This window comes from Schistocerca piceifrons, unplaced genomic scaffold (genome assembly GCF_021461385.2).
Source record: "Schistocerca piceifrons isolate TAMUIC-IGC-003096 unplaced genomic scaffold, iqSchPice1.1 HiC_scaffold_619, whole genome shotgun sequence".
Lineage (NCBI taxonomy): Eukaryota > Metazoa > Arthropoda > Insecta > Orthoptera > Acrididae > Schistocerca > Schistocerca piceifrons.
Window position 1 is genome coordinate 25,409 of NW_025728860.1, and position 26,290 is coordinate 51,698.

The 26,290-nt window shown below is 54.0% G+C and overlaps 44 non-coding genes across 44 annotated transcripts; all 44 read left to right on the forward strand.

The window, feature by feature from the left end:
- Positions 1-78: 78 nt before the first annotated feature.
- Positions 79-160, forward strand: Trnal-uag. The gene has a single exon. It is a non-coding gene; the product is annotated as a tRNA-Leu (tRNA).
- Positions 161-605: 445 nt separating this feature from the next.
- On the forward strand, positions 606-677 carry Trnae-cuc. Its single transcript has one exon. It is a non-coding gene; the product is annotated as a tRNA-Glu (tRNA).
- Positions 678-1,063: 386 nt separating this feature from the next.
- Trnah-gug lies at positions 1,064-1,135 on the forward strand. The gene has a single exon. It is a non-coding gene; the product is annotated as a tRNA-His (tRNA).
- A 747-nt stretch (positions 1,136-1,882) lies between these two features.
- Positions 1,883-1,964, forward strand: Trnal-uag. Its single transcript has one exon. It is a non-coding gene; the product is annotated as a tRNA-Leu (tRNA).
- A 445-nt stretch (positions 1,965-2,409) lies between these two features.
- Positions 2,410-2,481, forward strand: Trnae-cuc. The gene has a single exon. It is a non-coding gene; the product is annotated as a tRNA-Glu (tRNA).
- Positions 2,482-2,867: 386 nt separating this feature from the next.
- Positions 2,868-2,939, forward strand: Trnah-gug. The gene has a single exon. It is a non-coding gene; the product is annotated as a tRNA-His (tRNA).
- Positions 2,940-3,686: 747 nt separating this feature from the next.
- On the forward strand, positions 3,687-3,768 carry Trnal-uag. Its single transcript has one exon. It is a non-coding gene; the product is annotated as a tRNA-Leu (tRNA).
- Positions 3,769-4,213: 445 nt separating this feature from the next.
- Positions 4,214-4,285, forward strand: Trnae-cuc. Its single transcript has one exon. It is a non-coding gene; the product is annotated as a tRNA-Glu (tRNA).
- Positions 4,286-4,671: 386 nt separating this feature from the next.
- On the forward strand, positions 4,672-4,743 carry Trnah-gug. The gene has a single exon. It is a non-coding gene; the product is annotated as a tRNA-His (tRNA).
- A 747-nt stretch (positions 4,744-5,490) lies between these two features.
- Trnal-uag lies at positions 5,491-5,572 on the forward strand. Its single transcript has one exon. It is a non-coding gene; the product is annotated as a tRNA-Leu (tRNA).
- A 445-nt stretch (positions 5,573-6,017) lies between these two features.
- Positions 6,018-6,089, forward strand: Trnae-cuc. The gene has a single exon. It is a non-coding gene; the product is annotated as a tRNA-Glu (tRNA).
- Positions 6,090-6,475: 386 nt separating this feature from the next.
- Positions 6,476-6,547, forward strand: Trnah-gug. Its single transcript has one exon. It is a non-coding gene; the product is annotated as a tRNA-His (tRNA).
- Positions 6,548-7,294: 747 nt separating this feature from the next.
- Trnal-uag lies at positions 7,295-7,376 on the forward strand. Its single transcript has one exon. It is a non-coding gene; the product is annotated as a tRNA-Leu (tRNA).
- Positions 7,377-7,821: 445 nt separating this feature from the next.
- Positions 7,822-7,893, forward strand: Trnae-cuc. Its single transcript has one exon. It is a non-coding gene; the product is annotated as a tRNA-Glu (tRNA).
- A 386-nt stretch (positions 7,894-8,279) lies between these two features.
- Trnah-gug lies at positions 8,280-8,351 on the forward strand. Its single transcript has one exon. It is a non-coding gene; the product is annotated as a tRNA-His (tRNA).
- A 747-nt stretch (positions 8,352-9,098) lies between these two features.
- Trnal-uag lies at positions 9,099-9,180 on the forward strand. Its single transcript has one exon. It is a non-coding gene; the product is annotated as a tRNA-Leu (tRNA).
- A 445-nt stretch (positions 9,181-9,625) lies between these two features.
- Trnae-cuc lies at positions 9,626-9,697 on the forward strand. The gene has a single exon. It is a non-coding gene; the product is annotated as a tRNA-Glu (tRNA).
- A 386-nt stretch (positions 9,698-10,083) lies between these two features.
- Positions 10,084-10,155, forward strand: Trnah-gug. Its single transcript has one exon. It is a non-coding gene; the product is annotated as a tRNA-His (tRNA).
- Positions 10,156-10,902: 747 nt separating this feature from the next.
- Trnal-uag lies at positions 10,903-10,984 on the forward strand. Its single transcript has one exon. It is a non-coding gene; the product is annotated as a tRNA-Leu (tRNA).
- Positions 10,985-11,429: 445 nt separating this feature from the next.
- Positions 11,430-11,501, forward strand: Trnae-cuc. The gene has a single exon. It is a non-coding gene; the product is annotated as a tRNA-Glu (tRNA).
- A 386-nt stretch (positions 11,502-11,887) lies between these two features.
- On the forward strand, positions 11,888-11,959 carry Trnah-gug. The gene has a single exon. It is a non-coding gene; the product is annotated as a tRNA-His (tRNA).
- Positions 11,960-12,706: 747 nt separating this feature from the next.
- Trnal-uag lies at positions 12,707-12,788 on the forward strand. The gene has a single exon. It is a non-coding gene; the product is annotated as a tRNA-Leu (tRNA).
- Positions 12,789-13,233: 445 nt separating this feature from the next.
- Positions 13,234-13,305, forward strand: Trnae-cuc. The gene has a single exon. It is a non-coding gene; the product is annotated as a tRNA-Glu (tRNA).
- A 386-nt stretch (positions 13,306-13,691) lies between these two features.
- Positions 13,692-13,763, forward strand: Trnah-gug. The gene has a single exon. It is a non-coding gene; the product is annotated as a tRNA-His (tRNA).
- Positions 13,764-14,510: 747 nt separating this feature from the next.
- On the forward strand, positions 14,511-14,592 carry Trnal-uag. The gene has a single exon. It is a non-coding gene; the product is annotated as a tRNA-Leu (tRNA).
- A 445-nt stretch (positions 14,593-15,037) lies between these two features.
- Positions 15,038-15,109, forward strand: Trnae-cuc. The gene has a single exon. It is a non-coding gene; the product is annotated as a tRNA-Glu (tRNA).
- A 386-nt stretch (positions 15,110-15,495) lies between these two features.
- Positions 15,496-15,567, forward strand: Trnah-gug. The gene has a single exon. It is a non-coding gene; the product is annotated as a tRNA-His (tRNA).
- A 747-nt stretch (positions 15,568-16,314) lies between these two features.
- Trnal-uag lies at positions 16,315-16,396 on the forward strand. Its single transcript has one exon. It is a non-coding gene; the product is annotated as a tRNA-Leu (tRNA).
- Positions 16,397-16,841: 445 nt separating this feature from the next.
- Positions 16,842-16,913, forward strand: Trnae-cuc. Its single transcript has one exon. It is a non-coding gene; the product is annotated as a tRNA-Glu (tRNA).
- A 386-nt stretch (positions 16,914-17,299) lies between these two features.
- Trnah-gug lies at positions 17,300-17,371 on the forward strand. Its single transcript has one exon. It is a non-coding gene; the product is annotated as a tRNA-His (tRNA).
- Positions 17,372-18,118: 747 nt separating this feature from the next.
- On the forward strand, positions 18,119-18,200 carry Trnal-uag. The gene has a single exon. It is a non-coding gene; the product is annotated as a tRNA-Leu (tRNA).
- A 445-nt stretch (positions 18,201-18,645) lies between these two features.
- Positions 18,646-18,717, forward strand: Trnae-cuc. The gene has a single exon. It is a non-coding gene; the product is annotated as a tRNA-Glu (tRNA).
- Positions 18,718-19,103: 386 nt separating this feature from the next.
- Trnah-gug lies at positions 19,104-19,175 on the forward strand. Its single transcript has one exon. It is a non-coding gene; the product is annotated as a tRNA-His (tRNA).
- A 747-nt stretch (positions 19,176-19,922) lies between these two features.
- On the forward strand, positions 19,923-20,004 carry Trnal-uag. The gene has a single exon. It is a non-coding gene; the product is annotated as a tRNA-Leu (tRNA).
- Positions 20,005-20,449: 445 nt separating this feature from the next.
- Trnae-cuc lies at positions 20,450-20,521 on the forward strand. The gene has a single exon. It is a non-coding gene; the product is annotated as a tRNA-Glu (tRNA).
- A 386-nt stretch (positions 20,522-20,907) lies between these two features.
- On the forward strand, positions 20,908-20,979 carry Trnah-gug. Its single transcript has one exon. It is a non-coding gene; the product is annotated as a tRNA-His (tRNA).
- A 747-nt stretch (positions 20,980-21,726) lies between these two features.
- On the forward strand, positions 21,727-21,808 carry Trnal-uag. The gene has a single exon. It is a non-coding gene; the product is annotated as a tRNA-Leu (tRNA).
- A 445-nt stretch (positions 21,809-22,253) lies between these two features.
- On the forward strand, positions 22,254-22,325 carry Trnae-cuc. Its single transcript has one exon. It is a non-coding gene; the product is annotated as a tRNA-Glu (tRNA).
- A 386-nt stretch (positions 22,326-22,711) lies between these two features.
- On the forward strand, positions 22,712-22,783 carry Trnah-gug. The gene has a single exon. It is a non-coding gene; the product is annotated as a tRNA-His (tRNA).
- Positions 22,784-23,530: 747 nt separating this feature from the next.
- On the forward strand, positions 23,531-23,612 carry Trnal-uag. Its single transcript has one exon. It is a non-coding gene; the product is annotated as a tRNA-Leu (tRNA).
- A 445-nt stretch (positions 23,613-24,057) lies between these two features.
- Positions 24,058-24,129, forward strand: Trnae-cuc. Its single transcript has one exon. It is a non-coding gene; the product is annotated as a tRNA-Glu (tRNA).
- Positions 24,130-24,515: 386 nt separating this feature from the next.
- Trnah-gug lies at positions 24,516-24,587 on the forward strand. The gene has a single exon. It is a non-coding gene; the product is annotated as a tRNA-His (tRNA).
- A 747-nt stretch (positions 24,588-25,334) lies between these two features.
- On the forward strand, positions 25,335-25,416 carry Trnal-uag. The gene has a single exon. It is a non-coding gene; the product is annotated as a tRNA-Leu (tRNA).
- A 445-nt stretch (positions 25,417-25,861) lies between these two features.
- On the forward strand, positions 25,862-25,933 carry Trnae-cuc. Its single transcript has one exon. It is a non-coding gene; the product is annotated as a tRNA-Glu (tRNA).
- The last annotated feature ends 357 nt before the right edge of the window (positions 25,934-26,290 follow it).

Below are 26,290 nucleotides of genomic sequence, written 5' to 3' on the forward strand. Positions count from 1 at the left end.
ACGGCGATTGCCAAGATACTTCCATTTCGAAGTGATCTTTGTAGTACAAACGAAACGTTTTGCCGCTGCTGATCCAACGGTAACGTGGCCGAGCGGTCTAAGGCGCTGGTTTTAGGCACCAGTCTCTCCGGAGGCGTGGGTTCGAATCCCACCCTTGCCACTTTTTACGTCTCATTTTTGTGCCGTTGCGGTGTGTTCTCGTGGGGTAGGACGCAGCTCTTGTGACGCGCGTGTTGTGTAGGTAGCGTGGCCGAGCGGTCTAAGGCGCTGGTTTCAGGCACCATTCTCTTCGGAGGCGTGGGTTCCAATCCCACAGCTGCCGAACGTGTAATGTTTCCTGTGTCGAAGGCAGATGCACTCATTGCCCGCAAAGGAAACAACACAACAACGCGTGAGCGTCTGCTTGGTGAATTGTCGTAGAACAGTGCGTGGTGCAACGACAGGATTTGTAGGCACCTTTTGCTCTCATCATTGCTGGCGTTCGTCTCCACGAAATGCGTCCGGAGCACGCCGTTCTATAACGCGAGAGAGTGGATTTTTTACAGTTGTCGTCAGTTAACCGTGGGCGGCTGCTGCGTTCGCTGGAAAGAGCACTTCCGTCGTTATCCGGTTTGGTCTAGTGGCTAGGATACCTGGCTCTCAACGAGGAGGCCCGGGTTCGATTCCCGGTACCGGACTTGCGCGTTTTTCTTGCTCCTCCTATGCGACTTGTCTCGACTTTGCTCGACTGACGCTACGCTGACGCGTGCAGAAAGCTACGTTAAGTATGACTCGCGGCAACACCTGACGGCGAGAGAGATGCGGCGTCTATCCACTTGTTATCGAGCCACATACCGGTACCTGTAGTCAAGAGGCTTGGAGGACTGCAAGACATTGCCACGGAGGTGAATGCAGCTAACCACTGTAGTTAGAGTCCTGACAGCGCAGGCACGTTCATTTGCTCGTATACATGTGATGGAGACCGTGTCTGACACTGCTGTGGCGTACACCTTGGCCTAGGCTTTGCTGGGTATCGCCACTTGCATTGCAGCCAGCTGCCTTCGCGGGCGCCTCCGTGGCCATGGCCGTGATCGTCTAGTGGTTAGGACATTGCGTTGTGGCCGCAATAACCCAGGTTCGAATCCTGGTCACGGCAATTTTGAAAGTTTTGCCTTGCTGCCGTTGCAATGGCGAGTACTCGAAATGACAGTACTCTCTTGATTTTTTCACTCGTGTTCCGCAGGCCGCAGTTAGCACTACCACTTCATCCCCAACACGTAATGTCGCCTCCCAGAGCGCAGACGTCCGCTGCTCTCTGTAGTCGAAAAGGGCAGTCGTTTGAAGTGCGATGGATGAGCAGCCAGTCGCAGCAGAACAGGAAGCTGTGGCGTGCACTGTTTCTACAAATGCTAGGAACACTGGCGCACCAAGCAGCGCATGTAGCGTGGCCGAGCGCTTTAAGGCGCTGGTTTAAGGCACCAGTCTCTCTGTAGGCGCGGTTTCGAATCCCGTAGCTGCCGGGGGTTTTGATGTGATCGCGTTAACCTGCCGCTTTTCCTTCAAGTGTAACCTCCTTGAGCTCACATATGTTTGATACATGGAGCATTCTAACTCCGTCTGACAGTTACAGCTACGATACTTTAGTGGTTAAGGAAAGCCCAGGTTCGAAACCTGGTCACGGCACGAAAACGTCTCTTGACGCTGTCTCCTTAACTGCGACAGCTACAGACAAGTGGCGTCGCTACCATACGGCGGGCACGGCTTTTTCTTGCGTTGGATGGCCTAAAGAGACGCTTCCAGTGGGAGAGCAGTGGAAATACATGGCACGGCGATTGCCAAGATACTTCCATTTCGAAGTGATCTTTGTAGTACAAACGAAACGTTTTGCCGCTGCTGATCCAACGGTAACGTGGCCGAGCGGTCTAAGGCGCTGGTTTTAGGCACCAGTCTCTCCGGAGGCGTGGGTTCGAATCCCACCCTTGCCACTTTTTACGTCTCATTTTTGTGCCGTTGCGGTGTGTTCTCGTGGGGTAGGACGCAGCTCTTGTGACGCGCGTGTTGTGTAGGTAGCGTGGCCGAGCGGTCTAAGGCGCTGGTTTCAGGCACCATTCTCTTCGGAGGCGTGGGTTCCAATCCCACAGCTGCCGAACGTGTAATGTTTCCTGTGTCGAAGGCAGATGCACTCATTGCCCGCAAAGGAAACAACACAACAACGCGTGAGCGTCTGCTTGGTGAATTGTCGTAGAACAGTGCGTGGTGCAACGACAGGATTTGTAGGCACCTTTTGCTCTCATCATTGCTGGCGTTCGTCTCCACGAAATGCGTCCGGAGCACGCCGTTCTATAACGCGAGAGAGTGGATTTTTTACAGTTGTCGTCAGTTAACCGTGGGCGGCTGCTGCGTTCGCTGGAAAGAGCACTTCCGTCGTTATCCGGTTTGGTCTAGTGGCTAGGATACCTGGCTCTCAACGAGGAGGCCCGGGTTCGATTCCCGGTACCGGACTTGCGCGTTTTTCTTGCTCCTCCTATGCGACTTGTCTCGACTTTGCTCGACTGACGCTACGCTGACGCGTGCAGAAAGCTACGTTAAGTATGACTCGCGGCAACACCTGACGGCGAGAGAGATGCGGCGTCTATCCACTTGTTATCGAGCCACATACCGGTACCTGTAGTCAAGAGGCTTGGAGGACTGCAAGACATTGCCACGGAGGTGAATGCAGCTAACCACTGTAGTTAGAGTCCTGACAGCGCAGGCACGTTCATTTGCTCGTATACATGTGATGGAGACCGTGTCTGACACTGCTGTGGCGTACACCTTGGCCTAGGCTTTGCTGGGTATCGCCACTTGCATTGCAGCCAGCTGCCTTCGCGGGCGCCTCCGTGGCCATGGCCGTGATCGTCTAGTGGTTAGGACATTGCGTTGTGGCCGCAATAACCCAGGTTCGAATCCTGGTCACGGCAATTTTGAAAGTTTTGCCTTGCTGCCGTTGCAATGGCGAGTACTCGAAATGACAGTACTCTCTTGATTTTTTCACTCGTGTTCCGCAGGCCGCAGTTAGCACTACCACTTCATCCCCAACACGTAATGTCGCCTCCCAGAGCGCAGACGTCCGCTGCTCTCTGTAGTCGAAAAGGGCAGTCGTTTGAAGTGCGATGGATGAGCAGCCAGTCGCAGCAGAACAGGAAGCTGTGGCGTGCACTGTTTCTACAAATGCTAGGAACACTGGCGCACCAAGCAGCGCATGTAGCGTGGCCGAGCGCTTTAAGGCGCTGGTTTAAGGCACCAGTCTCTCTGTAGGCGCGGTTTCGAATCCCGTAGCTGCCGGGGGTTTTGATGTGATCGCGTTAACCTGCCGCTTTTCCTTCAAGTGTAACCTCCTTGAGCTCACATATGTTTGATACATGGAGCATTCTAACTCCGTCTGACAGTTACAGCTACGATACTTTAGTGGTTAAGGAAAGCCCAGGTTCGAAACCTGGTCACGGCACGAAAACGTCTCTTGACGCTGTCTCCTTAACTGCGACAGCTACAGACAAGTGGCGTCGCTACCATACGGCGGGCACGGCTTTTTCTTGCGTTGGATGGCCTAAAGAGACGCTTCCAGTGGGAGAGCAGTGGAAATACATGGCACGGCGATTGCCAAGATACTTCCATTTCGAAGTGATCTTTGTAGTACAAACGAAACGTTTTGCCGCTGCTGATCCAACGGTAACGTGGCCGAGCGGTCTAAGGCGCTGGTTTTAGGCACCAGTCTCTCCGGAGGCGTGGGTTCGAATCCCACCCTTGCCACTTTTTACGTCTCATTTTTGTGCCGTTGCGGTGTGTTCTCGTGGGGTAGGACGCAGCTCTTGTGACGCGCGTGTTGTGTAGGTAGCGTGGCCGAGCGGTCTAAGGCGCTGGTTTCAGGCACCATTCTCTTCGGAGGCGTGGGTTCCAATCCCACAGCTGCCGAACGTGTAATGTTTCCTGTGTCGAAGGCAGATGCACTCATTGCCCGCAAAGGAAACAACACAACAACGCGTGAGCGTCTGCTTGGTGAATTGTCGTAGAACAGTGCGTGGTGCAACGACAGGATTTGTAGGCACCTTTTGCTCTCATCATTGCTGGCGTTCGTCTCCACGAAATGCGTCCGGAGCACGCCGTTCTATAACGCGAGAGAGTGGATTTTTTACAGTTGTCGTCAGTTAACCGTGGGCGGCTGCTGCGTTCGCTGGAAAGAGCACTTCCGTCGTTATCCGGTTTGGTCTAGTGGCTAGGATACCTGGCTCTCAACGAGGAGGCCCGGGTTCGATTCCCGGTACCGGACTTGCGCGTTTTTCTTGCTCCTCCTATGCGACTTGTCTCGACTTTGCTCGACTGACGCTACGCTGACGCGTGCAGAAAGCTACGTTAAGTATGACTCGCGGCAACACCTGACGGCGAGAGAGATGCGGCGTCTATCCACTTGTTATCGAGCCACATACCGGTACCTGTAGTCAAGAGGCTTGGAGGACTGCAAGACATTGCCACGGAGGTGAATGCAGCTAACCACTGTAGTTAGAGTCCTGACAGCGCAGGCACGTTCATTTGCTCGTATACATGTGATGGAGACCGTGTCTGACACTGCTGTGGCGTACACCTTGGCCTAGGCTTTGCTGGGTATCGCCACTTGCATTGCAGCCAGCTGCCTTCGCGGGCGCCTCCGTGGCCATGGCCGTGATCGTCTAGTGGTTAGGACATTGCGTTGTGGCCGCAATAACCCAGGTTCGAATCCTGGTCACGGCAATTTTGAAAGTTTTGCCTTGCTGCCGTTGCAATGGCGAGTACTCGAAATGACAGTACTCTCTTGATTTTTTCACTCGTGTTCCGCAGGCCGCAGTTAGCACTACCACTTCATCCCCAACACGTAATGTCGCCTCCCAGAGCGCAGACGTCCGCTGCTCTCTGTAGTCGAAAAGGGCAGTCGTTTGAAGTGCGATGGATGAGCAGCCAGTCGCAGCAGAACAGGAAGCTGTGGCGTGCACTGTTTCTACAAATGCTAGGAACACTGGCGCACCAAGCAGCGCATGTAGCGTGGCCGAGCGCTTTAAGGCGCTGGTTTAAGGCACCAGTCTCTCTGTAGGCGCGGTTTCGAATCCCGTAGCTGCCGGGGGTTTTGATGTGATCGCGTTAACCTGCCGCTTTTCCTTCAAGTGTAACCTCCTTGAGCTCACATATGTTTGATACATGGAGCATTCTAACTCCGTCTGACAGTTACAGCTACGATACTTTAGTGGTTAAGGAAAGCCCAGGTTCGAAACCTGGTCACGGCACGAAAACGTCTCTTGACGCTGTCTCCTTAACTGCGACAGCTACAGACAAGTGGCGTCGCTACCATACGGCGGGCACGGCTTTTTCTTGCGTTGGATGGCCTAAAGAGACGCTTCCAGTGGGAGAGCAGTGGAAATACATGGCACGGCGATTGCCAAGATACTTCCATTTCGAAGTGATCTTTGTAGTACAAACGAAACGTTTTGCCGCTGCTGGTCCAACGGTAACGTGGCCGAGCGGTCTAAGGCGCTGGTTTTAGGCACCAGTCTCTCCGGAGGCGTGGGTTCGAATCCCACCGTTGCCACTTTTTACGTCTCATTTTTGTGCCGTTGCGGTGTGTTCTCGTGGGGTAGGACGCAGCTCTTGTGACGCGCGTGTTGTGTAGGTAGCGTGGCCGAGCGGTCTAAGGCGCTGGTTTCAGGCACCATTCTCTTCGGAGGCGTGGGTTCCAATCCCACAGCTGCCGAACGTGTAATGTTTCCTGTGTCGAAGGCAGATGCACTCATTGCCCGCAAAGGAAACAACACAACAACGCGTGAGCGTCTGCTTGGTGAATTGTCGTAGAACAGTGCGTGGTGCAACGACAGGATTTGTAGGCACCTTTTGCTCTCATCATTGCTGGCGTTCGTCTCCACGAAATGCGTCCGGAGCACGCCATTCTATAACGCGAGAGAGTGGATTTTTTACAGTTGTCGTCAGTTAACCGTGGGCGGCTGCTGCGTTCGCTGGAAAGAGCACTTCCGTCGTTATCCGGTTTGGTCTAGTGGCTAGGATACCTGGCTCTCAACGAGGAGGCCCGGGTTCGATTCCCGGTACCGGACTTGCGCGTTTTTCTTGCTCCTCCTATGCGACTTGTCTCGACTTTGCTCGACTGACGCTACGCTGACGCGTGCAGAAAGCTACGTTAAGTATGACTCGCGGCAACACCTGACGGCGAGAGAGATGCGGCGTCTATCCACTTGTTATCGAGCCACATACCGGTACCTGTAGTCAAGAGGCTTGGAGGACTGCAAGACATTGCCACGGAGGTGAATGCAGCTAACCACTGTAGTTAGAGTCCTGACAGCGCAGGCACGTTCATTTGCTCGTATACATGTGATGGAGACCGTGTCTGACACTGCTGTGGCGTACACCTTGGCCTAGGCTTTGCTGGGTATCGCCACTTGCATTGCAGCCAGCTGCCTTCGCGGGCGCCTCCGTGGCCATGGCCGTGATCGTCTAGTGGTTAGGACATTGCGTTGTGGCCGCAATAACCCAGGTTCGAATCCTGGTCACGGCAATTTTGAAAGTTTTGCCTTGCTGCCGTTGCAATGGCGAGTACTCGAAATGACAGTACTCTCTTGATTTTTTCACTCGTGTTCCGCAGGCCGCAGTTAGCACTACCACTTCATCCCCAACACGTAATGTCGCCTCCCAGAGCGCAGACGTCCGCTGCTCTCTGTAGTCGAAAAGGGCAGTCGTTTGAAGTGCGATGGATGAGCAGCCAGTCGCAGCAGAACAGGAAGCTGTGGCGTGCACTGTTTCTACAAATGCTAGGAACACTGGCGCACCAAGCAGCGCATGTAGCGTGGCCGAGCGCTTTAAGGCGCTGGTTTAAGGCACCAGTCTCTCTGTAGGCGCGGTTTCGAATCCCGTAGCTGCCGGGGGTTTTGATGTGATCGCGTTAACCTGCCGCTTTTCCTTCAAGTGTAACCTCCTTGAGCTCACATATGTTTGATACATGGAGCATTCTAACTCCGTCTGACAGTTACAGCTACGATACTTTAGTGGTTAAGGAAAGCCCAGGTTCGAAACCTGGTCACGGCACGAAAACGTCTCTTGACGCTGTCTCCTTAACTGCGACAGCTACAGACAAGTGGCGTCGCTACCATACGGCGGGCACGGCTTTTTCTTGCGTTGGATGGCCTAAAGAGACGCTTCCAGTGGGAGAGCAGTGGAAATACATGGCACGGCGATTGCCAAGATACTTCCATTTCGAAGTGATCTTTGTAGTACAAACGAAACGTTTTGCCGCTGCTGGTCCAACGGTAACGTGGCCGAGCGGTCTAAGGCGCTGGTTTTAGGCACCAGTCTCTCCGGAGGCGTGGGTTCGAATCCCACCGTTGCCACTTTTTACGTCTCATTTTTGTGCCGTTGCGGTGTGTTCTCGTGGGGTAGGACGCAGCTCTTGTGACGCGCGTGTTGTGTAGGTAGCGTGGCCGAGCGGTCTAAGGCGCTGGTTTCAGGCACCATTCTCTTCGGAGGCGTGGGTTCCAATCCCACAGCTGCCGAACGTGTAATATTTCCTGTGTCGAAGGCAGATGCACTCATTGCCCGCAAAGGAAACAACACAACAACGCGTGAGCGTCTGCTTGGTGAATTGTCGTAGAACAGTGCGTGGTGCAACGACAGGATTTGTAGGCACCTTTTGCTCTCATCATTGCTGGCGTTCGTCTCCACGAAATGCGTCCGGAGCACGCCGTTCTATAACGCGAGAGAGTGGATTTTTTACAGTTGTCGTCAGTTAACCGTGGGCGGCTGCTGCGTTCGCTGGAAAGAGCACTTCCGTCGTTATCCGGTTTGGTCTAGTGGCTAGGATACCTGGCTCTCAACGAGGAGGCCCGGGTTCGATTCCCGGTACCGGACTTGCGCGTTTTTCTTGCTCCTCCTATGCGACTTGTCTCGACTTTGCTCGACTGACGCTACGCTGACGCGTGCAGAAAGCTACGTTAAGTATGACTCGCGGCAACACCTGACGGCGAGAGAGATGCGGCGTCTATCCACTTGTTATCGAGCCACATACCGGTACCTGTAGTCAAGAGGCTTGGAGGACTGCAAGACATTGCCACGGAGGTGAATGCAGCTAACCACTGTAGTTAGAGTCCTGACAGCGCAGGCACGTTCATTTGCTCGTATACATGTGATGGAGACCGTGTCTGACACTGCTGTGGCGTACACCTTGGCCTAGGCTTTGCTGGGTATCGCCACTTGCATTGCAGCCAGCTGCCTTCGCGGGCGCCTCCGTGGCCATGGCCGTGATCGTCTAGTGGTTAGGACATTGCGTTGTGGCCGCAATAACCCAGGTTCGAATCCTGGTCACGGCAATTTTGAAAGTTTTGCCTTGCTGCCGTTGCAATGGCGAGTACTCGAAATGACAGTACTCTCTTGATTTTTTCACTCGTGTTCCGCAGGCCACAGTTAGCACTACCACTTCATCCCCAACACGTAATGTCGCCTCCCAGAGCGCAGACGTCCGCTGCTCTCTGTAGTCGAAAAGGGCAGTCGTTTGAAGTGCGATGGATGAGCAGCCAGTCGCAGCAGAACAGGAAGCTGTGGCGTGCACTGTTTCTACAAATGCTAGGAACACTGGCGCACCAAGCAGCGCATGTAGCGTGGCCGCGCGCTTTAAGGCGCTGGTTTAAGGCACCAGTCTCTCTGTAGGCGCGGTTTCGAATCCCGTAGCTGCCGGGGGTTTTGATGTGATCGCGTTAACCTGCCGCTTTTCCTTCAAGTGTAACCTCCTTGAGCTCACATATGTTTGATACATGGAGCATTCTAACTCCGTCTGACAGTTACAGATACGATACTTTAGTGGTTAAGGAAAGCCCAGGTTCGAAACCTGGTCACGGCACGAAAACGTCTCTTGACGCTGTCTCCTTAACTGCGACAGCTACAGACAAGTGGCGTCGCTACCATACGGCGGGCACGGCTTTTTCTTGCTGTGGATGGCCTAAAGAGACGCTTCCAGTGGGAGAGCAGTGGAAATACATGGCACGGCGATTGCCAAGATACTTCCATTTCGAAGTGATCTTTGTAGTACAAACGAAACGTTTTGCCGCTGCTGGTCCAACGGTAACGTGGCCGAGCGGTCTAAGGCGCTGGTTTTAGGCACCAGTCTCTCCGGAGGCGTGGGTTCGAATCCCACCGTTGCCACTTTTTACGTCTCATTTTTGTGCCGTTGCGGTGTGTTCTCGTGGGGTAGGACGCAGCTCTTGTGACGCGCGTGTTGTGTAGGTAGCGTGGCCGAGCGGTCTAAGGCGCTGGTTTCAGGCACCATTCTCTTCGGAGGCGTGGGTTCCAATCCCACAGCTGCCGAACGTGTAATGTTTCCTGTGTCGAAGGCAGATGCACTCATTGCCCGCAAAGGAAACAACACAACAACGCGTGAGCGTCTGCTTGGTGAATTGTCGTAGAACAGTGCGTGGTGCAACGACAGGATTTGTAGGCACCTTTTGCTCTCATCATTGCTGGCGTTCGTCTCCACGAAATGCGTCCGGAGCACGCCGTTCTATAACGCGAGAGAGTGGATTTTTTACAGTTGTCGTCAGTTAACCGTGGGCGGCTGCTGCGTTCGCTGGAAAGAGCACTTCCGTCGTTATCCGGTTTGGTCTAGTGGCTAGGATACCTGGCTCTCAACGAGGAGGCCCGGGTTCGATTCCCGGTACCGGACTTGCGCGTTTTTCTTGCTCCTCCTATGCGACTTGTCTCGACTTTGCTCGACTGACGCTACGCTGACGCGTGCAGAAAGCTACGTTAAGTATGACTCGCGGCAACACCTGACGGCGAGAGAGATGCGGCGTCTATCCACTTGTTATCGAGCCACATACCGGTACCTGTAGTCAAGAGGCTTGGAGGACTGCAAGACATTGCCACGGAGGTGAATGCAGCTAACCACTGTAGTTAGAGTCCTGACAGCGCAGGCACGTTCATTTGCTCGTATACATGTGATGGAGACCGTGTCTGACACTGCTGTGGCGTACACCTTGGCCTAGGCTTTGCTGGGTATCGCCACTTGCATTGCAGCCAGCTGCCTTCGCGGGCGCCTCCGTGGCCATGGCCGTGATCGTCTAGTGGTTAGGACATTGCGTTGTGGCCGCAATAACCTAGGTTCGAATCCTGGTCACGGCAATTTTGAAAGTTTTGCCTTGCTGCCGTTGCAATGGCGAGTACTCGAAATGACAGTACTCTCTTGATTTTTTCACTTGTGTTCCGCAGGCCGCAGTTAGCACTACCACTTCATCCCCAACACGTAATGTCGCCTCCCAGAGCGCAGACGTCCGCTGCTCTCTGTAGTCGAAAAGGGCAGTCGTTTGAAGTGCGATGGATGAGCAGCCAGTCGCAGCAGAACAGGAAGCTGTGGCGTGCACTGTTTCTACAAATGCTAGGAACACTGGCGCACCAAGCAGCGCATGTAGCGTGGCCGAGCGCTTTAAGGCGCTGGTTTAAGGCACCAGTCTCTCTGTAGGCGCGGTTTCGAATCCCGTAGCTGCCGGGGGTTTTGATGTGATCGCGTTAACCTGCCGCTTTTCCTTCAAGTGTAACCTCCTTGAGCTCACATATGTTTGATACATGGAGCATTCTAACTCCGTCTGACAGTTACAGCTACGATACTTTAGTGGTTAAGGAAAGCCCAGGTTCGAAACCTGGTCACGGCACGAAAACGTCTCTTGACGCTGTCTCCTTAACTGCGACAGCTACAGACAAGTGGCGTCGCTACCATACGGCGGGCACGGCTTTTTCTTGCTGTGGATGGCCTAAAGAGACGCTTCCAGTGGGAGAGCAGTGGAAATACATGGCACGGCGATTGCCAAGATACTTCCATTTCGAAGTGATCTTTGTAGTACAAACGAAACGTTTTGCCGCTGCTGGTCCAACGGTAACGTGGCCGAGCGGTCTGAGGCGCTGGTTTTAGGCACCAGTCTCTCCGGAGGCGTGGGTTCGAATCCCACCGTTGCCACTTTTTACGTCTCATTTTTGTGCCGTTGCGGTGTGTTCTCGTGGGGTAGGACGCAGCTCTTGTGACGCGCGTGTTGTGTAGGTAGCGTGGCCGAGCGGTCAAAGGCGCTGGTTTCAGGCACCATTCTCTTCGGAGGCGTGGGTTCCAATCCCACAGCTGCCGAACGTGTAATGTTTCCTGTGTCGAAGGCAGATGCACTCATTGCCCGCAAAGGAAACAACACAACAACGCGTGAGCGTCTGCTTGGTGAATTGTCGTAGAACAGTGCGTGGTGCAACGACAGGATTTGTAGGCACCTTTTGCTCTCATCATTGCTGGCGTTCGTCTCCACGAAATGCGTCCGGAGCACGCCGTTCTATAACGCGAGAGAGTGGATTTTTTACAGTTGTCGTCAGTTAACCGTGGGCGGCTGCTGCGTTCGCTGGAAAGAGCACTTCCGTCGTTATCCGGTTTGGTCTAGTGGCTAGGATACCTGGCTCTCAACGAGGAGGCCCGGGTTCGATTCCCGGTACCGGACTTGCGCGTTTTTCTTGCTCCTCCTATGCGACTTGTCTCGACTTTGCTCGACTGACGCTACGCTGACGCGTGCAGAAAGCTACGTTAAGTATGACTCGCGGCAACACCTGACGGCGAGAGAGATGCGGCGTCTATCCACTTGTTATCGAGCCACATACCGGTACCTGTAGTCAAGAGGCTTGGAGGACTGCAAGACATTGCCACGGAGGTGAATGCAGCTAACCACTGTAGTTAGAGTCCTGACAGCACAGGCACGTTCATTTGCTCGTATACATGTGATGGAGACCGTGTCTGACACTGCTGTGGCGTACACCTTGGCCTAGGCTTTGCTGGGTATCGCCACTTGCATTGCAGCCAGCTGCCTTCGCGGGCGCCTCCGTGGCCATGGCCGTGATCGTCTAGTGGTTAGGACATTGCGTTGTGGCCGCAATAACCCAGGTTCGAATCCTGGTCACGGCAATTTTGAAAGTTTTGCCTTGCTGCCGTTGCAATGGCGAGTACTCGAAATGACAGTACTCTCTTGATTTTTTCACTTGTGTTCCGCAGGCCGCAGTTAGCACTACCACTTCATCCCCAACACGTAATGTCGCCTCCCAGAGCGCAGACGTCCGCTGCTCTCTGTAGTCGAAAAGGGCAGTCGTTTGAAGTGCGATGGATGAGCAGCCAGTCGCAGCAGAACAGGAAGCTGTGGCGTGCACTGTTTCTACAAATGCTAGGAACACTGGCGCACCAAGCAGCGCATGTAGCGTGGCCGAGCGCTTTAAGGCGCTGGTTTAAGGCACCAGTCTCTCTGTAGGCGCGGTTTCGAATCCCGTAGCTGCCGGGGGTTTTGATGTGATCGCGTTAACCTGCCGCTTTTCCTTCAAGTGTAACCTCCTTGAGCTCACATATGTTTGATACATGGAGCATTCTAACTCCGTCTGACAGTTACAGCTACGATACTTTAGTGGTTAAGGAAAGCCCAGGTTCGAAACCTGGTCACGGCACGAAAACGTCTCTTGACGCTGTCTCCTTAACTGCGACAGCTACAGACAAGTGGCGTCGCTACCATACGGCGGGCACGGCTTTTTCTTGCTGTGGATGGCCTAAAGAGACGCTTCCAGTGGGAGAGCAGTGGAAATACATGGCACGGCGATTGCCAAGATACTTCCATTTCGAAGTGATCTTTGTAGTACAAACGAAACGTTTTGCCGCTGCTGGTCCAACGGTAACGTGGCCGAGCGGTCTAAGGCGCTGGTTTTAGGCACCAGTCTCTCCGGAGGCGTGGGTTCGAATCCCACCGTTGCCACTTTTTACGTCTCATTTTTGTGCCGTTGCGGTGTGTTCTCGTGGGGTAGGACGCAGCTCTTGTGACGCGCGTGTTGTGTAGGTAGCGTGGCCGAGCGGTCAAAGGCGCTGGTTTCAGGCACCATTCTCTTCGGAGGCGTGGGTTCCAATCCCACAGCTGCCGAACGTGTAATGTTTCCTGTGTCGAAGGCAGATGCACTCATTGCCCGCAAAGGAAACAACACAACAACGCGTGAGCGTCTGCTTGGTGAATTGTCGTAGAACAGTGCGTGGTGCAACGACAGGATTTGTAGGCACCTTTTGCTCTCATCATTGCTGGCGTTCGTCTCCACGAAATGCGTCCGGAGCACGCCGTTCTATAACGCGAGAGAGTGGATTTTTTACAGTTGTCGTCAGTTAACCGTGGGCGGCTGCTGCGTTCGCTGGAAAGAGCACTTCCGTCGTTATCCGGTTTGGTCTAGTGGCTAGGATACCTGGCTCTCAACGAGGAGGCCCGGGTTCGATTCCCGGTACCGGACTTGCGCGTTTTTCTTGCTCCTCCTATGCGACTTGTCTCGACTTTGCTCGACTGACGCTACGCTGACGCGTGCAGAAAGCTACGTTAAGTATGACTCGCGGCAACACCTGACGGCGAGAGAGATGCGGCGTCTATCCACTTGTTATCGAGCCACATACCGGTACCTGTAGTCAAGAGGCTTGGAGGACTGCAAGACATTGCCACGGAGGTGAATGCAGCTAACCACTGTAGTTAGAGTCCTGACAGCGCAGGCACGTTCATTTGCTCGTATACATGTGATGGAGACCGTGTCTGACACTGCTGTGGCGTACACCTTGGCCTAGGCTTTGCTGGGTATCGCCACTTGCATTGCAGCCAGCTGCCTTCGCGGGCGCCTCCGTGGCCATGGCCGTGATCGTCTAGTGGTTAGGACATTGCGTTGTGGCCGCAATAACCCAGGTTCGAATCCTGGTCACGGCAATTTTGAAAGTTTTGCCTTGCTGCCGTTGCAATGGCGAGTACTCGAAATGACAGTACTCTCTTGATTTTTTCACTCGTGTTCCGCAGGCCACAGTTAGCACTACCACTTCATCCCCAACACGTAATGTCGCCTCCCAGAGCGCAGACGTCCGCTGCTGTCTGTAGTCGAAAAGGGCAGTCGTTTGAAGTGCGATGGATGAGCAGCCAGTCGCAGCAGAACAGGAAGCTGTGGCGTGCACTGTTTCTACAAATGCTAGGAACACTGGCGCACCAAGCAGCGCATGTAGCGTGGCCGCGCGCTTTAAGGCGCTGGTTTAAGGCACCAGTCTCTCTGTAGGCGCGGTTTCGAATCCCGTAGCTGCCGGGGGTTTTGATGTGATCGCGTTAACCTGCCGCTTTTCCTTCAAGTGTAACCTCCTTGAGCTCACATATGTTTGATACATGGAGCATTCTAACTCCGTCTGACAGTTACAGATACGATACTTTAGTGGTTAAGGAAAGCCCAGGTTCGAAACCTGGTCACGGCACGAAAACGTCTCTTGACGCTGTCTCCTTAACTGCGACAGCTACAGACAAGTGGCGTCGCTACCATACGGCGGGCACGGCTTTTTCTTGCTGTGGATGGCCTAAAGAGACGCTTCCAGTGGGAGAGCAGTGGAAATACATGGCACGGCGATTGCCAAGATACTTCCATTTCGAAGTGATCTTTGTAGTACAAACGAAACGTTTTGCCGCTGCTGGTCCAACGGTAACGTGGCCGAGCGGTCTAAGGCGCTGGTTTTAGGCACCAGTCTCTCCGGAGGCGTGGGTTCGAATCCCACCGTTGCCACTTTTTACGTCTCATTTTTGTGCCGTTGCGGTGTGTTCTCGTGGGGTAGGACGCAGCTCTTGTGACGCGCGTGTTGTGTAGGTAGCGTGGCCGAGCGGTCAAAGGCGCTGGTTTCAGGCACCATTCTCTTCGGAGGCGTGGGTTCCAATCCCACAGCTGCCGAACGTGTAATGTTTCCTGTGTCGAAGGCAGATGCACTCATTGCCCGCAAAGGAAACAACACAACAACGCGTGAGCGTCTGCTTGGTGAATTGTCGTAGAACAGTGCGTGGTGCAACGACAGGATTTGTAGGCACCTTTTGCTCTCATCATTGCTGGCGTTCGTCTCCACGAAATGCGTCCGGAGCACGCCGTTCTATAACGCGAGAGAGTGGATTTTTTACAGTTGTCGTCAGTTAACCGTGGGCGGCTGCTGCGTTCGCTGGAAAGAGCACTTCCGTCGTTATCCGGTTTGGTCTAGTGGCTAGGATACCTGGCTCTCAACGAGGAGGCCCGGGTTCGATTCCCGGTACCGGACTTGCGCGTTTTTCTTGCTCCTCCTATGCGACTTGTCTCGACTTTGCTCGACTGACGCTACGCTGACGCGTGCAGAAAGCTACGTTAAGTATGACTCGCGGCAACACCTGACGGCGAGAGAGATGCGGCGTCTATCCACTTGTTATCGAGCCACATACCGGTACCTGTAGTCAAGAGGCTTGGAGGACTGCAAGACATTGCCACGGAGGTGAATGCAGCTAACCACTGTAGTTAGAGTCCTGACAGCGCAGGCACGTTCATTTGCTCGTATACATGTGATGGAGACCGTGTCTGACACTGCTGTGGCGTACACCTTGGCCTAGGCTTTGCTGGGTATCGCCACTTGCATTGCAGCCAGCTGCCTTCGCGGGCGCCTCCGTGGCCATGGCCGTGATCGTCTAGTGGTTAGGACATTGCGTTGTGGCCGCAATAACCCAGGTTCGAATCCTGGTCACGGCAATTTTGAAAGTTTTGCCTTGCTGCCGTTGCAATGGCGAGTACTCGAAATGACAGTACTCTCTTGATTTTTTCACTTGTGTTCCGCAGGCCGCAGTTAGCACTACCACTTCATCCCCAACACGTAATGTCGCCTCCCAGAGCGCAGACGTCCGCTGCTCTCTGTAGTCGAAAAGGGCAGTCGTTTGAAGTGCGATGGATGAGCAGCCAGTCGCAGCAGAACAGGAAGCTGTGGCGTGCACTGTTTCTACAAATGCTAGGAACACTGGCGCACCAAGCAGCGCATGTAGCGTGGCCGAGCGCTTTAAGGCGCTGGTTTAAGGCACCAGTCTCTCTGTAGGCGCGGTTTCGAATCCCGTAGCTGCCGGGGGTTTTGATGTGATCGCGTTAACCTGCCGCTTTTCCTTCAAGTGTAACCTCCTTGAGCTCACATATGTTTGATACATGGAGCATTCTAACTCCGTCTGACAGTTACAGCTACGATACTTTAGTGGTTAAGGAAAGCCCAGGTTCGAAACCTGGTCACGGCACGAAAACGTCTCTTGACGCTGTCTCCTTAACTGCGACAGCTACAGACAAGTGGCGTCGCTACCATACGGCGGGCACGGCTTTTTCTTGCTGTGGATGGCCTAAAGAGACGCTTCCAGTGGGAGAGCAGTGGAAATACATGGCACGGCGATTGCCAAGATACTTCCATTTCGAAGTGATCTTTGTAGTACAAACGAAACGTTTTGCCGCTGCTGGTCCAACGGTAACGTGGCCGAGCGGTCTAAGGCGCTGGTTTTAGGCACCAGTCTCTCCGGAGGCGTGGGTTCGAATCCCACCGTTGCCACTTTTTACGTCTCATTTTTGTGCCGTTGCGGTGTGTTCTCGTGGGGTAGGACGCAGCTCTTGTGACGCGCGTGTTGTGTAGGTAGCGTGGCCGAGCGGTCAAAGGCGCTGGTTTCAGGCACCATTCTCTTCGGAGGCGTGGGTTCCAATCCCACAGCTGCCGAACGTGTAATGTTTCCTGTGTCGAAGGCAGATGCACTCATTGCCCGCAAAGGAAACAACACAACAACGCGTGAGCGTCTGCTTGGTGAATTGTCGTAGAACAGTGCGTGGTGCAACGACAGGATTTGTAGGCACCTTTTGCTCTCATCATTGCTGGCGTTCGTCTCCACGAAATGCGTCCGGAGCACGCCGTTCTATAACGCGAGAGAGTGGATTTTTTACAGTTGTCGTCAGTTAACCGTGGGCGGCTGCTGCGTTCGCTGGAAAGAGCACTTCCGTCGTTATCCGGTTTGGTCTAGTGGCTAGGATACCTGGCTCTCAACGAGGAGGCCCGGGTTCGATTCCCGGTACCGGACTTGCGCGTTTTTCTTGCTCCTCCTATGCGACTTGTCTCGACTTTGCTCGACTGACGCTACGCTGACGCGTGCAGAAAGCTACGTTAAGTATGACTCGCGGCAACACCTGACGGCGAGAGAGATGCGGCGTCTATCCACTTGTTATCGAGCCACATACCGGTACCTGTAGTCAAGAGGCTTGGAGGACTGCAAGACATTGCCACGGAGGTGAATGCAGCTAACCACTGTAGTTAGAGTCCTGACAGCGCAGGCACGTTCATTTGCTCGTATACATGTGATGGAGACCGTGTCTGACACTGCTGTGGCGTACACCTTGGCCTAGGCTTTGCTGGGTATCGCCACTTGCATTGCAGCCAGCTGCCTTCGCGGGCGCCTCCGTGGCCATGGCCGTGATCGTCTAGTGGTTAGGACATTGCGTTGTGGCCGCAATAACCCAGGTTCGAATCCTGGTCACGGCAATTTTGAAAGTTTTGCCTTGCTGCCGTTGCAATGGCGAGTACTCGAAATGACAGTACTCTCTTGATTTTTTCACTCGTGTTCCGCAGGCCACAGTTAGCACTACCACTTCATCCCCAACACGTAATGTCGCCTCCCAGAGCGCAGACGTCCGCTGCTGTCTGTAGTCGAAAAGGGCAGTCGTTTGAAGTGCGATGGATGAGCAGCCAGTCGCAGCAGAACAGGAAGCTGTGGCGTGCACTGTTTCTACAAATGCTAGGAACACTGGCGCACCAAGCAGCGCATGTAGCGTGGCCGCGCGCTTTAAGGCGCTGGTTTAAGGCACCAGTCTCTCTGTAGGCGCGGTTTCGAATCCCGTAGCTGCCGGGGGTTTTGATGTGATCGCGTTAACCTGCCGCTTTTCCTTCAAGTGTAACCTCCTTGAGCTCACATATGTTTGATACATGGAGCATTCTAACTCCGTCTGACAGTTACAGATACGATACTTTAGTGGTTAAGGAAAGCCCAGGTTCGAAACCTGGTCACGGCACGAAAACGTCTCTTGACGCTGTCTCCTTAACTGCGACAGCTACAGACAAGTGGCGTCGCTACCATACGGCGGGCACGGCTTTTTCTTGCTGTGGATGGCCTAAAGAGACGCTTCCAGTGGGAGAGCAGTGGAAATACATGGCACGGCGATTGCCAAGATACTTCCATTTCGAAGTGATCTTTGTAGTACAAACGAAACGTTTTGCCGCTGCTGGTCCAACGGTAACGTGGCCGAGCGGTCTAAGGCGCTGGTTTTAGGCACCAGTCTCTCCGGAGGCGTGGGTTCGAATCCCACCGTTGCCACTTTTTACGTCTCATTTTTGTGCCGTTGCGGTGTGTTCTCGTGGGGTAGGACGCAGCTCTTGTGACGCGCGTGTTGTGTAGGTAGCGTGGCCGAGCGGTCAAAGGCGCTGGTTTCAGGCACCATTCTCTTCGGAGGCGTGGGTTCCAATCCCACAGCTGCCGAACGTGTAATGTTTCCTGTGTCGAAGGCAGATGCACTCATTGCCCGCAAAGGAAACAACACAACAACGCGTGAGCGTCTGCTTGGTGAATTGTCGTAGAACAGTGCGTGGTGCAACGACAGGATTTGTAGGCACCTTTTGCTCTCATCATTGCTGGCGTTCGTCTCCACGAAATGCGTCCGGAGCACGCCGTTCTATAACGCGAGAGAGTGGATTTTTTACAGTTGTCGTCAGTTAACCGTGGGCGGCTGCTGCGTTCGCTGGAAAGAGCACTTCCGTCGTTATCCGGTTTGGTCTAGTGGCTAGGATACCTGGCTCTCAACGAGGAGGCCCGGGTTCGATTCCCGGTACCGGACTTGCGCGTTTTTCTTGCTCCTCCTATGCGACTTGTCTCGACTTTGCTCGACTGACGCTACGCTGACGCGTGCAGAAAGCTACGTTAAGTATGACTCGCGGCAACACCTGACGGCGAGAGAGATGCGGCGTCTATCCACTTGTTATCGAGCCACATACCGGTACCTGTAGTCAAGAGGCTTGGAGGACTGCAAGACATTGCCACGGAGGTGAATGCAGCTAACCACTGTAGTTAGAGTCCTGACAGCGCAGGCACGTTCATTTGCTCGTATACATGTGATGGAGACCGTGTCTGACACTGCTGTGGCGTACACCTTGGCCTAGGCTTTGCTGGGTATCGCCACTTGCATTGCAGCCAGCTGCCTTCGCGGGCGCCTCCGTGGCCATGGCCGTGATCGTCTAGTGGTTAGGACATTGCGTTGTGGCCGCAATAACCCAGGTTCGAATCCTGGTCACGGCAATTTTGAAAGTTTTGCCTTGCTGCCGTTGCAATGGCGAGTACTCGAAATGACAGTACTCTCTTGATTTTTTCACTCGTGTTCCGCAGGCCACAGTTAGCACTACCACTTCATCCCCAACACGTAATGTCGCCTCCCAGAGCGCAGACGTCCGCTGCTCTCTGTAGTCGAAAAGGGCAGTCGTTTGAAGTGCGATGGATGAGCAGCCAGTCGCAGCAGAACAGGAAGCTGTGGCGTGCACTGTTTCTACAAATGCTAGGAACACTGGCGCACCAAGCAGCGCATGTAGCGTGGCCGCGCGCTTTAAGGCGCTGGTTTAAGGCACCAGTCTCTCTGTAGGCGCGGTTTCGAATCCCGTAGCTGCCGGGGGTTTTGATGTGATCGCGTTAACCTGCCGCTTTTCCTTCAAGTGTAACCTCCTTGAGCTCACATATGTTTGATACATGGAGCATTCTAACTCCGTCTGACAGTTACAGATACGATACTTTAGTGGTTAAGGAAAGCCCAGGTTCGAAACCTGGTCACGGCACGAAAACGTCTCTTGACGCTGTCTCCTTAACTGCGACAGCTACAGACAAGTGGCGTCGCTACCATACGGCGGGCACGGCTTTTTCTTGCTGTGGATGGCCTAAAGAGACGCTTCCAGTGGGAGAGCAGTGGAAATACATGGCACGGCGATTGCCAAGATACTTCCATTTCGAAGTGATCTTTGTAGTACAAACGAAACGTTTTGCCGCTGCTGGTCCAACGGTAACGTGGCCGAGCGGTCTAAGGCGCTGGTTTTAGGCACCAGTCTCTCCGGAGGCGTGGGTTCGAATCCCACCGTTGCCACTTTTTACGTCTCATTTTTGTGCCGTTGCGGTGTGTTCTCGTGGGGTAGGACGCAGCTCTTGTGACGCGCGTGTTGTGTAGGTAGCGTGGCCGAGCGGTCTAAGGCGCTGGTTTCAGGCACCATTCTCTTCGGAGGCGTGGGTTCCAATCCCACAGCTGCCGAACGTGTAATGTTTCCTGTGTCGAAGGCAGATGCACTCATTGCCCGCAAAGGAAACAACACAACAACGCGTGAGCGTCTGCTTGGTGAATTGTCGTAGAACAGTGCGTGGTGCAACGACAGGATTTGTAGGCACCTTTTGCTCTCATCATTGCTGGCGTTCGTCTCCACGAAATGCGTCCGGAGCACGCCGTTCTATAACGCGAGAGAGTGGATTTTTTACAGTTGTCGTCAGTTAACCGTGGGCGGCTGCTGCGTTCGCTGGAAAGAGCACTTCCGTCGTTATCCGGTTTGGTCTAGTGGCTAGGATACCTGGCTCTCAACGAGGAGGCCCGGGTTCGATTCCCGGTACCGGACTTGCGCGTTTTTCTTGCTCCTCCTATGCGACTTGTCTCGACTTTGCTCGACTGACGCTACGCTGACGCGTGCAGAAAGCTACGTTAAGTATGACTCGCGGCAACACCTGACGGCGAGAGAGATGCGGCGTCTATCCACTTGTTATCGAGCCACATACCGGTACCTGTAGTCAAGAGGCTTGGAGGACTGCAAGACATTGCCACGGAGGTGAATGCAGCTAACCACTGTAGTTAGAGTCCTGACAGCGCAGGCACGTTCATTTGCTCGTATACATGTGATGGAGACCGTGTCTGACACTGCTGTGGCGTACACCTTGGCCTAGGCTTTGCTGGGTATCGCCACTTGCATTGCAGCCAGCTGCCTTCGCGGGCGCCTCCGTGGCCATGGCCGTGATCGTCTAGTGGTTAGGACATTGCGTTGTGGCCGCAATAACCCAGGTTCGAATCCTGGTCACGGCAATTTTGAAAGTTTTGCCTTGCTGCCGTTGCAATGGCGAGTACTCGAAATGACAGTACTCTCTTGATTTTTTCACTTGTGTTCCGCAGGCCGCAGTTAGCACTACCACTTCATCCCCAACACGTAATGTCGCCTCCCAGAGCGCAGACGTCCGCTGCTCTCTGTAGTCGAAAAGGGCAGTCGTTTGAAGTGCGATGGATGAGCAGCCAGTCGCAGCAGAACAGGAAGCTGTGGCGTGCACTGTTTCTACAAATGCTAGGAACACTGGCGCACCAAGCAGCGCATGTAGCGTGGCCGAGCGCTTTAAGGCGCTGGTTTAAGGCACCAGTCTCTCTGTAGGCGCGGTTTCGAATCCCGTAGCTGCCGGGGGTTTTGATGTGATCGCGTTAACCTGCCGCTTTTCCTTCAAGTGTAACCTCCTTGAGCTCACATATGTTTGATACATGGAGCATTCTAACTCCGTCTGACAGTTACAGCTACGATACTTTAGTGGTTAAGGAAAGCCCAGGTTCGAAACCTGGTCACGGCACGAAAACGTCTCTTGACGCTGTCTCCTTAACTGCGACAGCTACAGACAAGTGGCGTCGCTACCATACGGCGGGCACGGCTTTTTCTTGCTGTGGATGGCCTAAAGAGACGCTTCCAGTGGGAGAGCAGTGGAAATACATGGCACGGCGATTGCCAAGATACTTCCATTTCGAAGTGATCTTTGTAGTACAAACGAAACGTTTTGCCGCTGCTGGTCCAACGGTAACGTGGCCGAGCGGTCTAAGGCGCTGGTTTTAGGCACCAGTCTCTCCGGAGGCGTGGGTTCGAATCCCACCGTTGCCACTTTTTACGTCTCATTTTTGTGCCGTTGCGGTGTGTTCTCGTGGGGTAGGACGCAGCTCTTGTGACGCGCGTGTTGTGTAGGTAGCGTGGCCGAGCGGTCTAAGGCGCTGGTTTCAGGCACCATTCTCTTCGGAGGCGTGGGTTCCAATCCCACAGCTGCCGAACGTGTAATGTTTCCTGTGTCGAAGGCAGATGCACTCATTGCCCGCAAAGGAAACAACACAACAACGCGTGAGCGTCTGCTTGGTGAATTGTCGTAGAACAGTGCGTGGTGCAACGACAGGATTTGTAGGCACCTTTTGCTCTCATCATTGCTGGCGTTCGTCTCCACGAAATGCGTCCGGAGCACGCCGTTCTATAACGCGAGAGAGTGGATTTTTTACAGTTGTCGTCAGTTAACCGTGGGCGGCTGCTGCGTTCGCTGGAAAGAGCACTTCCGTCGTTATCCGGTTTGGTCTAGTGGCTAGGATACCTGGCTCTCAACGAGGAGGCCCGGGTTCGATTCCCGGTACCGGACTTGCGCGTTTTTCTTGCTCCTCCTATGCGACTTGTCTCGACTTTGCTCGACTGACGCTACGCTGACGCGTGCAGAAAGCTACGTTAAGTATGACTCGCGGCAACACCTGACGGCGAGAGAGATGCGGCGTCTATCCACTTGTTATCGAGCCACATACCGGTACCTGTAGTCAAGAGGCTTGGAGGACTGCAAGACATTGCCACGGAGGTGAATGCAGCTAACCACTGTAGTTAGAGTCCTGACAGCGCAGGCACGTTCATTTGCTCGTATACATGTGATGGAGACCGTGTCTGACACTGCTGTGGCGTACACCTTGGCCTAGGCTTTGCTGGGTATCGCCACTTGCATTGCAGCCAGCTGCCTTCGCGGGCGCCTCCGTGGCCATGGCCGTGATCGTCTAGTGGTTAGGACATTGCGTTGTGGCCGCAATAACCCAGGTTCGAATCCTGGTCACGGCAATTTTGAAAGTTTTGCCTTGCTGCCGTTGCAATGGCGAGTACTCGAAATGACAGTACTCTCTTGATTTTTTCACTCGTGTTCCGCAGGCCACAGTTAGCACTACCACTTCATCCCCAACACGTAATGTCGCCTCCCAGAGCGCAGACGTCCGCTGCTCTCTGTAGTCGAAAAGGGCAGTCGTTTGAAGTGCGATGGATGAGCAGCCAGTCGCAGCAGAACAGGAAGCTGTGGCGTGCACTGTTTCTACAAATGCTAGGAACACTGGCGCACCAAGCAGCGCATGTAGCGTGGCCGCGCGCTTTAAGGCGCTGGTTTAAGGCACCAGTCTCTCTGTAGGCGCGGTTTCGAATCCCGTAGCTGCCGGGGGTTTTGATGTGATCGCGTTAACCTGCCGCTTTTCCTTCAAGTGTAACCTCCTTGAGCTCACATATGTTTGATACATGGAGCATTCTAACTCCGTCTGACAGTTACAGATACGATACTTTAGTGGTTAAGGAAAGCCCAGGTTCGAAACCTGGTCACGGCACGAAAACGTCTCTTGACGCTGTCTCCTTAACTGCGACAGCTACAGACAAGTGGCGTCGCTACCATACGGCGGGCACGGCTTTTTCTTGCTGTGGATGGCCTAAAGAGACGCTTCCAGTGGGAGAGCAGTGGAAATACATGGCACGGCGATTGCCAAGATACTTCCATTTCGAAGTGATCTTTGTAGTACAAACGAAACGTTTTGCCGCTGCTGGTCCAACGGTAACGTGGCCGAGCGGTCTAAGGCGCTGGTTTTAGGCACCAGTCTCTCCGGAGGCGTGGGTTCGAATCCCACCGTTGCCACTTTTTACGTCTCATTTTTGTGCCGTTGCGGTGTGTTCTCGTGGGGTAGGACGCAGCTCTTGTGACGCGCGTGTTGTGTAGGTAGCGTGGCCGAGCGGTCAAAGGCGCTGGTTTCAGGCACCATTCTCTTCGGAGGCGTGGGTTCCAATCCCACAGCTGCCGAACGTGTAATGTTTCCTGTGTCGAAGGCAGATGCACTCATTGCCCGCAAAGGAAACAACACAACAACGCGTGAGCGTCTGCTTGGTGAATTGTCGTAGAACAGTGCGTGGTGCAACGACAGGATTTGTAGGCACCTTTTGCTCTCATCATTGCTGGCGTTCGTCTCCACGAAATGCGTCCGGAGCACGCCGTTCTATAACGCGAGAGAGTGGATTTTTTACAGTTGTCGTCAGTTAACCGTGGGCGGCTGCTGCGTTCGCTGGAAAGAGCACTTCCGTCGTTATCCGGTTTGGTCTAGTGGCTAGGATACCTGGCTCTCAACGAGGAGGCCCGGGTTCGATTCCCGGTACCGGACTTGCGCGCTTTTCTTGCTCCTCCTATGCGACTTGTCTCGACTTTGCTCGACTGACGCTACGCTGACGCGTGCAGAAAGCTACGTTAAGTATGACTCGCGGCAACACCTGACGGCGAGAGAGATGCGGCGTCTATCCACTTGTTATCGAGCCACATACCGGTACCTGTAGTCAAGAGGCTTGGAGGACTGCAAGACATTGCCACGGAGGTGAATGCAGCTAACCACTGTAGTTAGAGTCCTGACAGCGCAGGCACGTTCATTTGCTCGTATACATGTGATGGAGACCGTGTCTGACACTGCTGTGGCGTACACCTTGGCCTAGGCTTTGCTGGGTATCGCCACTTGCATTGCAGCCAGCTGCCTTCGCGGGCGCCTCCGTGGCCATGGCCGTGATCGTCTAGTGGTTAGGACATTGCGTTGTGGCCGCAATAACCCAGGTTCGAATCCTGGTCACGGCAATTTTGAAAGTTTTGCCTTGCTGCCGTTGCAATGGCGAGTACTCGAAATGACAGTACTCTCTTGATTTTTTCACTCGTGTTCCGCAGGCCACAGTTAGCACTACCACTTCATCCCCAACACGTAATGTCGCCTCCCAGAGCGCAGACGTCCGCTGCTCTCTGTAGTCGAAAAGGGCAGTCGTTTGAAGTGCGATGGATGAGCAGCCAGTCGCAGCAGAACAGGAAGCTGTGGCGTGCACTGTTTCTACAAATGCTAGGAACACTGGCGCACCAAGCAGCGCATGTAGCGTGGCCGCGCGCTTTAAGGCGCTGGTTTAAGGCACCAGTCTCTCTGTAGGCGCGGTTTCGAATCCCGTAGCTGCCGGGGGTTTTGATGTGATCGCGTTAACCTGCCGCTTTTCCTTCAAGTGTAACCTCCTTGAGCTCACATATGTTTGATACATGGAGCATTCTAACTCCGTCTGACAGTTACAGATACGATACTTTAGTGGTTAAGGAAAGCCCAGGTTCGAAACCTGGTCACGGCACGAAAACGTCTCTTGACGCTGTCTCCTTAACTGCGACAGCTACAGACAAGTGGCGTCGCTACCATACGGCGGGCACGGCTTTTTCTTGCTGTGGATGGCCTAAAGAGACGCTTCCAGTGGGAGAGCAGTGGAAATACATGGCACGGCGATTGCCAAGATACTTCCATTTCGAAGTGATCTTTGTAGTACAAACGAAACGTTTTGCCGCTGCTGGTCCAACGGTAACGTGGCCGAGCGGTCTAAGGCGCTGGTTTTAGGCACCAGTCTCTCCGGAGGCGTGGGTTCGAATCCCACCGTTGCCACTTTTTACGTCTCATTTTTGTGCCGTTGCGGTGTGTTCTCGTGGGGTAGGACGCAGCTCTTGTGACGCGCGTGTTGTGTAGGTAGCGTGGCCGAGCGGTCTAAGGCGCTGGTTTCAGGCACCATTCTCTTCGGAGGCGTGGGTTCCAATCCCACAGCTGCCGAACGTGTAATGTTTCCTGTGTCGAAGGCAGATGCACTCATTGCCCGCAAAGGAAACAACACAACAACGCGTGAGCGTCTGCTTGGTGAATTGTCGTAGAACAGTGCGTGGTGCAACGACAGGATTTGTAGGCACCTTTTGCTCTCATCATTGCTGGCGTTCGTCTCCACGAAATGCGTCCGGAGCACGCCGTTCTATAACGCGAGAGAGTGGATTTTTTACAGTTGTCGTCAGTTAACCGTGGGCGGCTGCTGCGTTCGCTGGAAAGAGCACTTCCGTCGTTATCCGGTTTGGTCTAGTGGCTAGGATACCTGGCTCTCAACGAGGAGGCCCGGGTTCGATTCCCGGTACCGGACTTGCGCGTTTTTCTTGCTCCTCCTATGCGACTTGTCTCGACTTTGCTCGACTGACGCTACGCTGACGCGTGCAGAAAGCTACGTTAAGTATGACTCGCGGCAACACCTGACGGCGAGAGAGATGCGGCGTCTATCCACTTGTTATCGAGCCACATACCGGTACCTGTAGTCAAGAGGCTTGGAGGACTGCAAGACATTGCCACGGAGGTGAATGCAGCTAACCACTGTAGTTAGAGTCCTGACAGCGCAGGCACGTTCATTTGCTCGTATACATGTGATGGAGACCGTGTCTGACACTGCTGTGGCGTACACCTTGGCCTAGGCTTTGCTGGGTATCGCCACTTGCATTGCAGCCAG